The following is a 13207-nucleotide window of genomic DNA, read 5'->3' on the forward strand; positions in this document are numbered from 1 at the left end:
ATATGCATTGTTTCTCAACTACTTAAAAATGTTTCAAAACATGCTTTCTGCTTTGAATTTAGCACCAAAATTTTATTTATCAACTTTTTATCATTGGTGATTAGATGTTGAAATTTTTTGACATATGAATTCTGGAGTCTAGCAAAGTTTGAATATTTTATCTTACCTGAGGTTGATAAAACACAGTCTAAAATGAATAGTTAATAAATGTGGTTGTTTTAGGGCAGTGTCTCTGGCTTAGAGAAGTGTTCCATTAAAAACAAACAAAATCTTGCTTTCTTGGATCTTTCCACTGGGGAAGAGAAAAAAGATCTTTTCCTCTCCTCTCTCCTTTTCTCCCCTCTTCCATCCCTTCTTCCTCTTTTGTTTGCTTAACTTATAAAACATTATTCTTATAGCCTTAGTTCATTTTTTTTTATTCTCCATCCTAATAGGTAGTTCTCAAATCTCCTCATTGTATGCTTTCACTTTCCACTAGAATCTACGCACATATACACTTCCACCCTGATAGTTTCCTATTTGGGTAACACCAATCAATTCCTAAGGAGTGTGTGTTTCTGTTATACATATATTCCTTGGTATCCATAGGGGACTGGTTCCAGGGCCTCCTCAAATACCAAAATCTGAGATGCTCAAGTCTCTGATATAAAATGGTATGGTATTTGCCTATCACCTACCAAACTTGTGCCTATACACTTTAAACCATCTCTGGTTTACTTGTGATACCTAATTCAATGTAAATGTCATGCAAATAATTCACATTATATTATTTAGGGAATAGTGACAAAAAAAAAAAACTGTGTGCATTCAATGCAGACACAATTTATTTTTAAATATCTTCTATCCTCAATTGATAGAACCTGCAGATTTAGAACTGAGGCTCCAGAGGGCCAACTGCACTTACTTTAGTGACTACAACAGAAAGCATACCAAAGGCATTTCATTATTGCTAACATAATGAGGGCAGCTGTGTTGATACTAGACCAGAACACACTTCATTTTTTTCCAATGAGGTCAGGTCAGTTACAATTATTGTAAACATGGAGAGCCATCACCTGCACTCGTTTCCATACTACCATCTCCATAAGGCCATTTACGGTAGAGTTTGGCTCAATTTTATGGTGTCAGAGAGGTGCCAATGTCTATCTTTACAAATTAGTACAGAGAAATTACTACTCTTTTGAGCCAGATATCCATTTTAAAAATAGCCGGGGTAGGAATTTAAACAACACTCGGTAGCAATTCAAAACTCACTTTGTTCTCTAAGGGAACAACGTACACTTAGGCTGCAGTCTTCTCCAAGCGTCAGTGGTGTCTGTGAAGGAAGTCTAATAGGTGACTGGATATTGAGCATGTAGGCTTTATTGACGGCCTAAACAAGTATTAGCATCATAGATGTCACTGTGGGCAGCCCTTTTTACAGGACTCCAGACATGGAGCTAATTATTAATTCTTTCACAAAATAATTTACCCAGGAAGGAACACGCCAAAAAAAAAAAAAAAAAAAAAAGATTCTTGTGCCAAAATTTCAGTCTTTTCTGAAGATGTTTCCCATTTAACTAATGGAAATTTGGCCTGAGTTACAGGAAGGCCTGGACAGCAGCAGTATATAATCAGAAAGTTTGTCACTTATTAATTTACAATTGTTACTCGTTTAAAGAAGGAGCAAGGTAAAACTATATACTTACAGAAACATTTTCTCATTCTTTGCAATGACTCAGTCGGTTGGCTGGTAATGCCATCCACATCTCACATTTGGGCAGCAAACAGAAAGGAGGGAAGCAGAAGGGAACGCTGAGCCTGTGGGTGATTTAGTGTTTGCCCTTCAGGGTCTTTCTTCTTAAAAAAATTAGCACGTGAAAATAGTTAATGAAGACCTACTTTATGCCAACATCTTTAAATTTACTTCATTTTGAGTTAAAATATTCCATCTTTTTTAAATTAAAAAAATGTTTATTTTTTTATTATTATAAGAAAATTATAGTTTTCAAACTAAAACAAAAGAAAAGATAAGAAAGTATTCAGAAGTAAATAGGAAATATTTAATTTTAAAAAATTGTAATCCACCTTTCTCAAAGATAGCCAGAGTAAACTTCTTTGTGTGTGTCTCCTTGTAGCCTCTTCTTTTCTTTTTGTTTTGTACCCATCCTCACATTTACTTATATGAGACCATAATACATATAATGTTTAATCTGCTTTGTTCACTTACAAAATCACAAATATATTTCTATAAAAGTAATATAGATTTTGTTTTGTTTTGAAATGACTCATGCACATCATTATTTTAATCAAGTAATCAGGTGATTGCAAAGATGGCAAAAAAATGGCACCACATAGATAGTAAGTGTTGATGTTAAATGAACATAATTCTAAATATTCTTTCTCTATCTATATAATCTATCATTCTTTTAAATGATTGCATGCAATATCTCACTATGTAATTTAGGTAAGCGACTCTCTATTTATGGATAATTTAGTTTTATCCAAGTTTTTGTTATTACCATGTATAAATACATCTCCTTATATTTCATTATGCATTTGACTAATAATGTCCTTAGGTTAAGTTTATAGAAGTAAAAATTTTGGGTTAAAATTTGTCCATACTTTCAGTTTGCCTTGAATAAAGGCAAAGGTTTTGTATCTTCTCCTTGCTAATGTATCTCTAATTATCCATAAATCTGAGAATCTTCTCATCTATTCACAGTTCATTTGAACTTCTTTTGTGACTTGTTCATTGGTTTTGCCTATTTATTTTTCTATCATAGTGTTCATCTTTTTGTTCTTTTAGTTGATCTGTGAGAGATCTTTATTTAGAAAAACATCTTTTTGTTATGTGTTGCAATTATTTCTGTTTACAAGTTTTTGTTCCCTAACTTTGTTTATGGTAACTTTATGATAAAACAGTTTAGAACTTTCAACAAATCTTTTCATCGTCCCTTTTACATCTGTTGGCATGAATGACACCATTCAAATATCATAAAAATGCATCTTCCATTCACTCATCTTACATTTAAAATGTGTAATTGTCTGGCATTTATTTTACATGTGGTTTGTGAAAGGTCTGTTTTCCCCACCATTTCCTGCCATTTGTTTCCAAATAATCTACTGACTTGAAATACCCTTTTTTAAAAATATATATATATATAGAATAAATTCCCACATATTCTGTGGTATATTTCTAGATTATTCGGTTTCATTGAGCTAACTGCTGATTCCTTTATTGGCCTCTCCCTGTGTTAATCCCCACAGCCCTAGAGTATATTTTCCTGTGAAAGGGGAATTCTTACCTTTTTACTTTCCTATTTCAAAAATGTTCTTCTCTATCCCCAAGTATTTTTCTTCTATACGACTTTTAAAATCAATTCATTCAGTAACACCCCACACACACACCAAAAAAAAAAAAAAAAAAGAAAAGAAAAGAAAAGAAAAATTCCATTGGCATTGCTAACAATTTAATCTTAAGAAGCTAATGAATTCATAAACTTGGACATCATTCTTCCGAGTCAGAATTCATGTGAAATCTGAATACTGTATTTCAATAAAAGCCCAAGAACTGTATAAGATTTGGGGGATAAAAGTTATTCAACAAATATTTATGTGTCTCTAGCATCATATTCAATTATGAGTTTTCTGCCATTATTGGTATAAATAAGATCTGTAACATAAGAATGTTCAAGTTTGTTTTATGGTTTATAATGTTGCCTCTGAAATTAGAGCAAAATAATCCATAAGGTTTCTATCATTCTGTTACTTATCATCTAACCATATTGGTTCCCATGCTTTGGAGTATTGTCTGACTCAGAGAACACCCACTAAATGAATATAATGAATATCTGCAAAAAGAATGCAAATAGTATTCTGTTCTGTGGCCTTCGTATTACAGTGAGCAAGAGAGGGAAATGGAAGCTCAAAAATGTTTTCTTCAGCATAATAGCAATGATAGGGAGCCCCTGGCACTCCTCAGCCTCTGAACAAACTTCAGGATTCAGTTTATCAACTGTCAATAAGCAAATGCATGGTTTTCTTTTCCCATGAGCTGATTAAAGTTGTGGTCTCTTGTAATTCATGACATTCCATTGTATTTATTTCTGCTGGAATTTTCAGGCTGAATTACTGTAACTAATATACCACTAAGTCTGTGCTGCAAAATCCTTGACCTTTTGAATCCTCTTTTTTAGCAGAAAATTGGCATAAGAAATTTCAACACAATAAATGCTTTAATTTTTTTTCTTAATCTTGATCCAGATTCATATGGTTCAATTTAATTATGTCAGAGGCTCTTTGCCACCAGTATCAGTTTGGATTAAAGAGTTTTGAAGATTGTGGTGATAGGAGTAAAAGGGAGATGAGATAATTCTATTTGCAGCAGATTACTAAGGGGAAGACAAAAATATTAAATGTGAAATCCTTTGGTCTTTTCTCAAATAATTTGTGCCCACAGATCAATTTGAACACATGGATTTGCTGGCCTTCTAATCCACTCAATCTGAGAATTGTTTTGTTCTTTCCACATGTGATTAAAGAATTTTTGTGCCCACACAGTTGATAGCAAAATAGCCTATTTGCATCCATAGCAAATGGCTGTACAGGGAGAGATTTTGCAGCAATGAAACAGAGATCTAAAAAAAGGGTGGTACATGCAGAAGTTAGTAGGGATGTCATAAATGTAAAACTCTGGTGACATTTCTGTTATTTTCAGGGTCAGCAAACTTTTTCTGTAAAGGATCAGATAGATGGTAAATGATTTTCGGTTTTATAGCTGACATGTGGTCTCTATCCCAGGGTCATTGTTTTATAATTATTTTTTGTTTGTTTGCCTCCTTGTTTTGTTTTTAAACCCTTTAAAAATGTATTTAAAAAAGAAAAAAAAACTTTCTTAGCCCACAGACTATTGAAACACAGACCCTGAGTTGAATTGGGCCCACTGACTTGGTTTGCCAACCCCTTTGTGGAATCATTAATAGAGAAAATCAGGTGTAAATCATCAATGGCTATGTGAAACTGCTGCTGATAGTGACCATACTAGCTTACGTTTGGATTCTGCTTGATACTTTAACCAGCATGTCTTTGAACATTGTTCCATTTGATTCTCAAAATAACTCTTATGGCAGACATCATTATTCCTATATTGGAGGAGAGAAAACAAGCTCAGAGAGGTAGCGACTTGCCCAAAACTACGCAGATGATCAGGGGGAAAGCCAGGAATGAATGCATCTTGTGATTCAAGTTTGTTGCTCTTTCTGTGAAACTCTGATTGAGTCAGAGAGTGTTGGTGGAAAGAAAATCAGATTGAGAAAGCTGCTAGCTCATGATTAGCATGTCTGTCCTCTGGGACTCTCAAGCTTTAACTCGAATAAAAACCCAAGAACATGCATTCCTTGCTTCTTTCACAGTATAGTGGCCCTAAGGGTTTAGATAAATTACCACATCAACTTGGAGCAAACTGAGGATTTTGGCAAATCTCTAGTTAGCTCAAAATTCCTACTTCCACTGATAAAAATGACATGATTTGTGCTTTATTAATGCTTTTAAAGACTTGGGGAGGAAGTGATCATTTAGCTCCCAAGAACATACTCCAGGATACTGTAGTTGGATTGAAGAAGTAAGGAGAGCAACAACTTGTTCACTTTAGCAGTCTGCCAATGGGAGTCTGAGCAATGAAATATAACAGAATTGTTTGGAACGAAGCGTTAACTCAACTTGTGTGGCCCAGAGGCTAATCAGAGTCTCCATCATAAAGAATAGGCAAAGGTACATATGGGACTCATTCCTGCATTTTTATGGGTTAGAGACATGAACTGTGTATCCCATTACACAGCAGACTAACACTAGTATGGGAGAGATAAGGTCCAAGAAATACAGTAACTTTATGGATTATATTATGATATCTTTTTCACTAAACATTACAGATCATAACAATTTAGTGACATGTATTTTGTATTTGGATTTTTATTCATTGTTTCCTATATTTGGAAATACATATCTTTAAGAAAGCTGTCACCCTGCTACACTTATTAAATGATTGCTACCAGAATGCTGTGACCACTGTGGCTCCTGCAACTTGAAAATGTGGAAACATTGGAGAAAGTTCAGAAAAGACTAGGGAAATAAAAGTGCTGGAAAAATAAAGGCTGGGAGAAAGATAAAGGGACTTATGCTTGCTAAGGTTCAAAAACACTGAGAGTGATTGATGCAGTGATGGGCCATCACATTAAAGATTTTCATATAGGGGATATAGAGCAATCGTTTCCTTCTCCTGTTTAAAACAAGAATACAAGAAGAAACTCTAGAACTTCTATTTCCAGTTTGTGAACTTCCAACCCTGTGAGAAGAACAGTGAGGGAGTTTGCCAATAAATTATTTTAAGGGATTCGAAACTTTATTGTACTTTTCCTAACACTAAATACAAAAAGTAGAATAATTTCTTCTTTTCCTTGTTGTTGTTGTTCTTCTTCTTCTTTGATGCACATTGTTTGCTCGAAAGAGATAACCTTTGTTTTTAATAAAGTTGAGAAACACTGATCTTGAATACAGCATTGGGATGTGAGTGTGGTATAAAACTTAGCTTCCTACCAGTAAGAATCATTAATTGGCAAGCATTGAAATGTATTTTGAAAGACTGATTAAAATAATTGAGACCATTATAATTTCAAGGTGGTATAGGAGTTTGCTTATTCATTTATTTATTCCACAGTCATTCTCTGGACACCATCTGTGTGTCAATGCACCAAGCATGATGCTAAGCCCAGGGCTATAAACCTATGGAAGCTCAGTCTCTAGATCATATCACTCATAGTCTCTCAGTGAACCATAGAATATAGTAATCCATGTCTGGTACATGTGATCTCTTCCATTCTATAATTTAATTATCTTCAAGTTAATTACAAAATACCAAATTTGGGGCTGGCGTTATGACTCACTGGTAGAGCACTTGCTTAGTATGTCTGAGGCACTGGGTTTGATTCTTAGCACCACATATAAATAAATAAAATAAAGGTCCATCAACAACTAAGTATATATATAATACCAAATTTTGAAAGGGAAATATGAATACTTACTTGTGAGACTTGTTATAGGATTTCACTTTTATCCTTAATTTTTTGTATAACTACAATTTACTAATAAAAACACAATTTTTTAAATTCTTAATTTTATTTTCCATTTGTGGGATAGTTAAAGAATGTTCATTTTACTTGTACAAATGTTACATAAAGGTTTTCTATAGTCAAAAGGTATGTTCCACATAGGATCTGGGTTCTTAAAGTACTTTAGAGAAGAAAGTTACCTCTTCCCTCTTCCTCCTGTTTGTTTTTTTTCCAGGGTAGAGGCAGAGATGACTGTTATCTTTTAATAATAAATTGGCTTCATTCCCTTAAAAAAATGATGATTTAATCTCCAATTATTCATTGAGTTCTCAATTCACTTAGAGGTCTTCATGATGATAAATTTACTTTAGAGAACATCATGAATTTATATCCTAATGGAGTTGCCATGTGGAGTCTATAGCTAAAAGATTCATCTTTCTTGTTTAAGGGTTGGACCTCTGAGATATATCCTTTCTTAAAGCTAATCCTTTTTTCCTCTCTTTTGTGGAACGTTTAGGATTATCTTTAATGTCTCAGGCAGTACAAACAAGAGCTAAGAATTGTCACCTTTTCTCTGGAATTATTAGGAACAATGCTTTTCTCCTGAGAAGCTGAAAATTCTTACCATATATGATTAACTCTGCAGAAACAACTAGACTTTGTTTCATCCTGTACCTTATGGTGAATGATGTTTACTGAACACTCAAAAATAAGCAAGGAACTGATTCAAATACTTCACACGTTTGATCTCATTCAATCACTATGAAATAGGTGCAACTGTTATCTCGTAACACAGGTGAGAAAACTGGGACTCAGGGAAGTTAAGTCACCTGTACCAAGTCTCACCAGTGAAGCCAAGGCTGGGCTCTAAGCCACTTATCCTATATTATTTATCAAAAAATAAATGATTTGGTTTCTTTTAAGGCACTTTAAGTTGGACGAATTTTAGAGATATTAATAAAAAAATTTTTAAAACGTGTTTATTTCTAAAGTGCCTAATATGGTCTATTCAATAATGAACTGAACAGCAATAAAAACTGAATGAACTCCTGCTAAATAATCAGCATAGATGAATGTCACACACTTAACACGGAGAGAAAAAAGCACATACATAATTAACTCACAGAATTCAAAAACATGCAATATATGTTTAGGAACATAAATATGTGATCTAACTTGATCTAGGAAGCAAACTGAACAACATAGAATAGGAATTAATTGAGGGGAATGCTATACACAAAATTCATCATTGGGTTGTCTCTAGATGAGAAAGAAGAGAATATAATTTTCAGAGCTGCACAGGCAACTTCAAAGTATTGGTAGTGTGTACACTGGTAGTCTGTTTATTATTCAAATCTGTTATGTATTTTATACTTACTATGATGAATAATTACATATTTTAAGGAAATAGTATGATACAAATTCAAGGATATATTTTTACTACAAAGTGGATTGCAGTAAGATTTCCATGTAACATTTTATTAACTAACACTTCCTTAATCAGAATTTCTATATACTCCAGTGAATTTTTAGTAATTATAAGAATTGTAAAAGAATATTAAATCATGTATAATATCCTATAGATAAAAGTATGCTTTCTAGTATTTACATTCTTTAAAAATTGTTCATCAATATAAAAAACATCGCTCTGTAAATGGCATTTGGTAAATTTTAATACTGTACTCAAAATTACCATTTTACCCAATGTATGGATATGGCAAATTTTTTTATTCCCTGTAGACTTCTAGAAGCAAACTGAACAACATAGGATAGGAATTAATTGGCTATAGTATGTGGGCTAACCAAGGACTCAATTATTAATCATGATGATTAATAGTGTTTAATAGGAATTAAAAACACTTTTGTTTATAAAAATTAGAAATAATTATTATGGAAAATTAAAATCACAGAAAAATGAAAAAAACTAAATCACTCATGATTCTATCAATTGTGTTAATATTTGAATTAAATACTTCCAGGCTTCTGTTTTTCCATTTTTAAGAGTAGATGGATATAAAATGTATGCCTATCTACTTATAAGTACAAAAGAACAGAAGTAGCACAATCCTAAATAACCAGGAGTTCACTGAACATTAAATACCCACCACTTTTGGGCTTCTATATGCCTATCAGTAACCAGGAAAAGAAAAATTCTAAAAGCAATCAATTTTTGACTGTTATTTCTTAATGAATATGAATTTAGTAAACTAGCAACAGTAATCTAATCTGAAAATGTCACCATAACGTTCATATAAGAGACTTGGGTTCTCTACATGCAATTGAACTATCTGACAGGTGACCTGAACCTAAGTTATGAGAACACAGAGTGACACAACCAGTGAGTAATTATTCTAAGTAATTGTACACTGTAAAGGCAAGTAAATAACAGAAAAGTAAAGGCAAGAAAAATAATAGAAGCCCATATTAAAGAAAGAAATAAAACTGTCTTTATTCACAGAGAAAAGTAAAAAATATATATGTGTGTGTATATGCACACACACATATACATATATATGTATATATAATGTGATCATATATACATATTAAAAATATATAAAAATCTGATGGAATCTATGAGAAGCTGGAATAAGTGAGTTCATGAAGGTTTCTGGTATAATACAGATATAATGCTATAAAAATTCAACATCAGTCTTTATTTTAAAGATTTTTTTTAATTCTAAAGATTCTAAGGTATGTGCTCTGAACCATTCAAAAATTAATCAGGGTACAAATTTTGTTTAAGATATTTACTATATTTTAACAAATTAACATCATTTAAAGTAACATTATTTAAAGTAACACTGTATTTTAAACAAAATTTTATCAAATCAGATCCAACAATACATAAAATAGATAATGTATTCTGATGGAGATAATCAAGCTTTTTCAAAAAAAGAATATGAGAAAAATTGAATACTCATGTCAAATAATGAATTTTTGCCTATATATGATATTATATTTAAAAAATTAACTAAAAATGACTTCTTTCCTAAATGTATAACAACTTCTAGAAACAAAATCTTTAGAGAAGATCTTTGGGATCTTGAACCAGTCAAAATTTTCTGAGGTTCAATATCCACAATGTGACCCATAAAAGAAATTTTAAAACAAATAATACTTTATCTAAATTAAGGACTTCTCTTTGAATGACACTGTCAAAGAATGAAAAGACACCAAACTTGGAGAAAACATTTACAAAGTATACACCTGATAAAGGGCTTGTATCCAGAATATGTAATGAAGAACTATCTCAAAGCTTAATTATATGGCCTGGGGTTGGGGACAGTGGTAAAGCACTCACCTAGCATGTGTGAGGGACTGGGTTTGAACCTCAGCACCAAACAAAGATAAATGAATAAAGGTATTGTGTCCATCTACAAATAAAAAACATTTTTAAAAATCTCAATTATAAAAAGATGAATAACCCTACTAGAAAAATGGGCAAAGTAATAAATAATGACTTCACTAGGGAAAATATATGGATGGCAAATAAGCATCTGAAAAAATGTTCAAAATATTTAGCTACTAGGGAAAGGTAAATTAAAACCAGAATGAGATATCATACATACTGATAAAGAATGTCTAAAGTGAAAAAGACTAAAAATATCAAGTATTGGTAAGGATGAGGAGCAGTTTGAACTCTCATAGACCCCTGGAAGAAATACAAGTATAAACACCTTGGAAAGAAGATTACTGAATTCTTCAAAATGTGAACACCCATCAACCGTGTTAATCAGCTATTCCATTCCTAAGTATTTACCCCAAAGAAAAGAAAGTCCATGTCCATGTCTACAGCAAATTTATTTGTAATAGTCAATACCTTAAAACAATCCAAAGGCCCACTGAAGTGAAATATATCTCTTAAAAGAAAAACTAGACAAATTACATTTAACAGAATTTGTTTGAGCAAGAATGATTCATGAGTCAGAGAGCATCCTGAACCAGTAGAGGCTGAAAGAGTTCTACCCAGCTTTGTGGGCAGGTAGTACTTATAGACAGAAAAAAGAAGTGACATATAGAAACAGCTTGACTGGTTAAGGCTCAGCGTTTGCCTCATGTGGACATGGTGTGATGAGGCATTTGCCTCTACTAGACACTGATTAGTTGGCAGCTTGTGACTGGCTCAAGGATGGCTACTGTGATTGGCTGAGACTCAGCTATTTGTTATAAGCATATACTCTTAGGTTGGGTTGCAGTTTATTTATATAGTAAGTTAGGTCACAGTTCTCCGCATACAGGAGGCAAGTTTTAGTCAAATTTAATTTAACATTCACACAAAAGAACAACACTTATAAACAAAAAGGGGTAAGATATTGATATATGTAGCAACCTGGATATACCTCAAAATAACTACACTGAATAAATTAAGCCAGAAAAAAATAAGAGTATACTGTGTGATTCCATTAAATAAAACTGTAGAAAGTGGAAATGACTCTATAGCAATAGCTGATCAGCTGCTGCCTGAGACAGAGGTTGTGGAGGGGTCTTGAAAGCATTACAAGGGGAATATTAGAAAACTTTGGGAGTTATGAATGTATTTACTATCTTGATTGTGGTGACAATTTCACTAGTTTGTGTGTGTATCAAAACATATATATCAAAGCTTATAAAGTATACAATTTAAATATACATAGTTTATTGTACATCAATTATACATAAATAAAACTATTAAAAAATTTTATAGGTCCTATGACTTTATGCCCTTTATCATTCAAGAGCTAACAAAAGTCTCCAATTACTTTTAATATTCACATTGTTTCATTCCAAATAATACAAACCATAATTGGAAAATTAAAAATTCATCAACTGCCTTATGGATTATTTTTAAGTACAGAGTATAAAATGAACACTTATTTATTAAAATAATGCCCTAAAAACAACTTTGAAATGATAACCAGGCAGACTATAAAAATCTAACAGTAATAATATTCTGTGAAACTCAAATTGGAATATAAACTTTAAATTATGTTCATGTCCAAGACTGTATAAAATTCTGAATGGGCTTTCTCTTGGTGTGGTTCTAACCCTATGATGAAAAATATCTTTTCCTAAAGTGTATAATTACCCTCTGTCACTCTTAAATCTCCTCTGGTATCTCAGCTCGCTTAATAATGGTGAACAGATGAGCAGAAATTAAAAATAAAGGCCTTCTACCAATTTAGCACCCTGCACATAATGTACCTATAATGATAGTTTGATTGCCAGTGCCCATTATTTTGTTGCTCTTTTTTTTTTCTATTACTGCACCAGAGTCCTAGGTTTCAGAAAGAATACAGCATCCTGTTCTATAAAACCAGAGCAATTTACATGAACACCAGCTTTAGCCTGTATTAGAAAGATGCATAGAATAAAATAGAAAACAAGATGTAATGCCCCGTGGATCATTTAATGTCAATGGCACTCTTCACTTAAATATCATATTACATTTTGGTTAATTTATTTTCCAAAAGAGAAAAGTGAAAAACATGAATGAATTTTTTCCCAGCAGAATAAGGAATAAATTTGAAGTGTTTATGGTTATTAAAATGAATTTTAAAAATGTACTGAAAAGAGTCTAGCAAGTCCCCTACCATAGTTTTCTCAGAAGATATGAAGCAAGTTAAAAATGATCAAAGTAAGAACAAATGATATATTATTCAGGTTTGGTATAGAGTAGAAGAGTCTAGAAAATACCATTATTATTTCAATTATTATTTGAAGATAAAAATTCTTGTTTTAAAATTGTTACCTTTTATTATATTTACCCAGACATTTATGGCATCTTATCCATATTAAGTTTTTCCCAGGGACAGCTCACTACACAGTCATAATAACCACTAATATGTCTTTTGAGAGAAAAGTCGCCACCTACACAGATCAAAAAAATGGAGTTAGATATTTTTTAATGGCTGAGATAACTTCCCACACTTGTTAAAACTAAATCCATCAGTTATTTTAATAAAAGACTGACACAGCCTTAAGCCCTAGTGCCTCAGCACCCCGTTGGGGCATTCCTCTCTGACATGCTATGCTCCATTCTGAAGTATGAGAAGATCTTGGTGGCCATTGGGTGGGGCCATGTCTGGCAGCTGATGTGGACAAGAGAATGGGGACACTAGTAACAACTCCTGGATAAAATTCAG

The sequence above is a fragment of the Callospermophilus lateralis genome, chromosome 9, assembly GCF_048772815.1.
Source record: "Callospermophilus lateralis isolate mCalLat2 chromosome 9, mCalLat2.hap1, whole genome shotgun sequence".
NCBI lineage: Eukaryota > Metazoa > Chordata > Mammalia > Rodentia > Sciuridae > Callospermophilus > Callospermophilus lateralis.